This window comes from Phoca vitulina, unplaced genomic scaffold (assembly GCF_004348235.1).
Source record: "Phoca vitulina isolate PV1807 unplaced genomic scaffold, GSC_HSeal_1.0 scaffold66, whole genome shotgun sequence".
NCBI lineage: Eukaryota > Metazoa > Chordata > Mammalia > Carnivora > Phocidae > Phoca > Phoca vitulina.
The window spans coordinates 8618268-8623096 of NW_022589769.1; the positions used below are offsets into that span (position 1 = coordinate 8618268).

The window sequence follows — 4829 nt, forward strand, 5'->3', positions numbered from 1 at the left end:
TATTATTTTATGTAAATTACTTTCCTTCCATTCTCCCTTACAATACAGTTAGGGCATTATATTAAATTTTTATGAAATTATGTGTGCAAGTGAGCTGTATCATCTATGATTTTTATTTCTAGGTAGTAAAGGGGATGTCACAAAATAATAGTTCTAAAAAGAGGGCATTGGGTTTGACAGGGTTGAGAACCATAGAAGTACAGTGAAACATTATGTTTTAAAGATTTGAAGAGGAAAAAAATCACTCTAGTAAGCCATGTTCAGTTTTTCAATATCCCTCCCAGTCCTCTTACCCCACGCACACCCACTTTTTTTTCTAGGTTTATTTATTTGAGAGAGAGAGAGAGCACGAGCAGGAAGGGCAGACGAGAGGGAGAGAGAATCTGAAGCAGACTCCACACTGAGCGTGGAGCCAGACGCAGGGCTCAATCTCACGATCCTGAGATCATGACCTGAGCTGAAACCAAGAGTCCAAAGCTTAACCAACTGTGCCACCCAGGCACCCCATGCCCACTTTTGAATAGCTGCAATTATAGTTCACATAGCTACATATAGCTGCAATTACAGTTCACAACGCTATTTACACAGAGTTACAGTTGCCATTAAAAAAACTCCTTTTTGGGGCGCCTGGGTGGCTCAGTTGTTAAGCATCTGCCTTCCGCTCAGGTCATGGTCCCAGGGTCCTGGGATCGAGCCCCACATTGCTCCCTGCTCGGCAGGAAGGCTGCTTCTCCCTCTCTCACTCCCCCTGCTTGTGTTCCCTCTCTCACTATGTCTCTATCCGTCAAATAAATAAAATCTTTAAAAAAAAAAAAAAAAGAAAAGAAAACTACTTCTATGGATATGGAAACTGAGGCTCAGAGAAGTTACGCATCTTTGAAGACTCTCTGAGTAGCTGAGACAAGTTTTTAGTCTAATTTTGACTCCAAAATGGGCTGCTCCCAAACCAAATTCTGTTTTCATAATAATTGTTAGTTTTTACTGGTATAAATGATCCTTCGATAAGCATTTGGAAGAGGAGGGGATGAAGGAGGAGATGGAACAGAAGTAACAAGGGGTAGAGAGTGGAGGAGAAGGTGGAGGGGAAGGTGATGAGTAGGGGGTGGGGAGGACAGAGAGAAAGAGAAGGAGTAGATGAGTAAGGTAGATGTAAATCAAATGTGATTTGATTCTACAAGCCAAGATGAAATAAGGAAACATGGAAAACCAAACAAGACGAGCAGCCCAAGACTTGACCCTGATGATCCACTGCAGCCTGGTCCTGGCTGAGCCTCATCAGCCAGGGGCAGCACCTGCCCCTGGTCCTGGCTGAGCCTCATCAGCCAGTGCTCCCTGGGGTTGCTCTGGGGTCCACTCAGAACCTCAGAGCTTGAGGATGAAGCCAGGACCCACGTGGCCAAGGCCCCCTGGTTTGTGGTGGTGAGGGGGAAGCTGGTGTCCTCCACCCATGGACATCAGTGGGGAACTTGTTCATGAGGTCAAAGCCCAGATCTGAGAATTGAGGTGGTACAGGGGCTCTTGATGAAAGTCATGTTCTTAAGTGTGGGGAGGTCATCAGAGCCAGGCCAGATTTTCTCGCTGGGGGTCCCCTGGTCCTTAAACACTTTGTTGACCTGATATATTTCCAACTTGCCAGGAAACAGTGGCTTCTGAGTCAGCAGCTACCCAAAGATGCAGCCTCCCACCCTATGTCCACAGCCAAGGTGTACCGTTGGCACCAAGCAACACTGTGGGGTGCAGTACCACATGGTCATGGCGACCAGAGTATCAACCTCACTGGGGACCCGTACTCCCACGCCAACCCAAAGCCCGCCCCCCCCCCCCGCCCTGCCTTGAGGATGCCAGCTGGCTCAGCAGCACTGGATGCCTTGAGGTTGAGGTGCTTGATCCAGTTGTGGGGCAGGTGCATCATGTATACCAGCTGGGCATGAGGGGCTCCCCTCCCCGGATGGGACCGGCTTCACGATCAACTCCCCCCTCCTGCATCCCACACCAAGGCCGTGCTCCGTGGAGGTCATCACCATGCGGATCTTGTCTATGCTGCCAAGGCACAAGACTGTCTCCCAGGGAGCCCAGGTTGGGTGCTGGGCCCTGAGGATGGCGTCCATCTCCCTCAGCGCCGTGATCGGAAAGCCCTTCTTCTTCTCCCCGTTCAGAGCCTGTCTGTCTGTGTTCTTGTCCTTTGCTCCGTCCACACCCTGCACATGCCTCCTTCCCTCCGGCAGCTCCTGTTTGTCAGCGGTGACAAGGCTAGGGCCTCAGCGCTGTCTTCTCGGGTCAGTGCACTGTCTGCAGGGTGCCCTCACCCCCTTCTTCACTTGCCCCCAGTCTCGGGACAACTAAGATATGCTTCCATTCTCTCGTCTTCCGTCTTTACATTTCTCCTTCACTCACTTCTTCGGCCAAGTCCAGAAGGGTTGTCCTCCTCCTCCTCTTTCTCTTCCTCCTCCACCCCTCCTCCTCTTCTTTTTCCTCCTCTGCCTCTTCTCCCTCTTCTTCCTTCTCCTCCTCTTCTTCCTCCTCTTCTTCCTCTTCCTTCTCCTCAGAACCTGACCCTGATTCCACTGACTAGGACTCAGCTGAACTGTCTCCCTTCCACTGTTGCCGATATCCTGTAGGTGGTGAGCAGGTGTCTCTTCTCCCAGCTCAGAGGCCATATTTGCTCTGGCTTTGTGGCCAGAGTCCTTTCTTTGGCAGGTTCGGTGATGTGCAGAAATTTCCCTTGGAGCCTTGCACTCCCTGCGCTCTGCTCCTTCTGCTCTTCTGCTGCCACCTCCTCTTACTTCCTTTTAACTGATCAAGGCAGTCCCTCTCTCTCCTGGAATGTTCTCCTGCCATCTCCCTCCTGTTTTGTCTTTCCCATTGCCAGCGAACTTTATCCTGCTCTCAGTGTCATTTCTGTGTCCCTATTCTCTTTCTTCTCTCATTCCAGCATGCCTCCCCCTTCCAAATCGCCATCTACTCATCTCTTTCTCTCTGTCCTCCCACCCCCTACTCATCACCTTCCCCTCCACCTTCTCCTCCTCCACTTTTTTCCTCTTTCCTGTGATGCCCTTTATCTTTTGGACACATTTGCTGGGGTGGTTTGACAGACAAAATCTCACCATCCTCCCCTCTGCCTGCCATGGAGTCCTCTCTTCTTGTCCTGAGCTCCTCAGGGCCATCTCCATGTGGGGGTCCCTCCACTTCCCCCCACCCCCGCCATCAAGGCAATTGTGCTGGCAATCATGGTCATCAGAATCTGTTAGCCTCTTATCTCGGTTTTCTCCTCTCGTTCCTTCCGCCGTTCCTTTACTTGAAGAACTGCATCTAGTTTCCACTTTGCAAGAGTGCATCATCCGTTTGAGTTAACATACCCTGTGCGGCCACCGCTGATCCCAGAACCTGAGACCAGAACCCAGTCACTTCCTGCATCCATGCATATCTCTTTTTCACCAACCTAAGCTATTTATTTAAGCCACTCTCTGCCATAAGCAAAGGGATGGAAGATCAGTTTTCTGGCAGAAAGGGAAAGAGGTGGAGAGGAGATGCAGAAAGGGAGGAGATGGGGGAGGGAATGGATGGAGGCAGAGAAGATGCAGGTGAAGAAGTGGGAGTGGGGAGATAGAGTAGGAACAGAATCTAGAAGTAGAATCTAGCCCCAGCTGCTATTTCTGTGTCCAGAGACAAGTTGCTTCACTCTGTATCTACCTCTCCATTTGCATGGCTCCCTGACCAACGGCACAAGGTAGAAGTAAAGCCAACCAGCACCACAGAAAGGATAGAACTCTGGTAAAGCTCAAAGATGTGTGACAAAAGTGCAAGGAGGCACATTCTCACTTCCTGACAGAGACCTCCCAGCTGGGTCCTCCAGGGGCTGCGAGCCCATGTGTGCATGCTTCTGTGTATCCTGTGGGTGCCTTCTCCCAAACCCCACCCACACAGAGGTCATTTTGGAGGAAGCAACTGAAATCCACCCATCACCAAGCAACTCGTATGCTGTGGTTCCAGCTTACCGTCACTCCTGAACCACAAGCCAGCCCTGGCCAGACCAGAGGGCTGTCCAAAGCATCTGTCATTGAGGCCCACTGCATTTTATTAGCAATTTCCTCCTCTGTTAGCAATTTCACATTGCATATTAGCATTTGTTTTCATATCATATTAGTATTCATCACAAAAGGCTAATCCCATTAGCACTTTTCACATTGTATTAGAGAAAACAAATAACCGCTCGGTGCCAGGGTGCCTCCGCAGCAAGGATGGTCCTTTCATCTGCTGTTTTTCTGTTGCTCCAGGTCCAGCCCACCTCTCTCTGCAGAGCTACCTACAGATAGGGGGAAACTCACAGTCTCAGACTCGACGAACTGGTCTGAGCAATTCCAGAGCTGGCATTTGCTCTCCCAAACATCCCCATCTATTCATTTACTCATTCATTCATTCAGCTACTATTTATCGAACATACACCTGTACCAGAAATCATGCTAAATGCTAGGATACAGTGGGGAATAAGACTCTATGGGAAAAAAGCCGAATAAATGTTCTCCCCAGGTTAGGGTATGTATACACAAATTGCAAGGGACTACTTAAGCAGACTTTTTGTAGAGCACTTTGTAGTGATCCCAGGGTCCTGGGAACGAGCCCCGCATCAGGCTCCCTGCTCAGCGGGAAGCCTGCTTCTCCCTCTCCCACTCCCTCTGCTTGTGTTCCCTCTCTCGCTGTCTCTCTCTGTCAAATAAATAAATAAAATCTTAAAAAAAAAAAAAAACCTAGTTCAAGGTAAAGAGAGGTCTGGCCCATAGAAGTAATGAGGTTGGTGAGGATGATGAGGATGATGATGCTAATTGTGTAGA

General features: G+C 49.6%; 1 pseudogene; it reads right to left on the reverse strand.

Annotated features, from left to right (window-relative positions):
- Positions 1-2463: 2463 nt before the first annotated feature.
- On the reverse strand, positions 2464-4058 carry LOC116624382 (annotated as a pseudogene).
- Between the last annotated feature and the right edge of the window lie 771 nt (positions 4059-4829).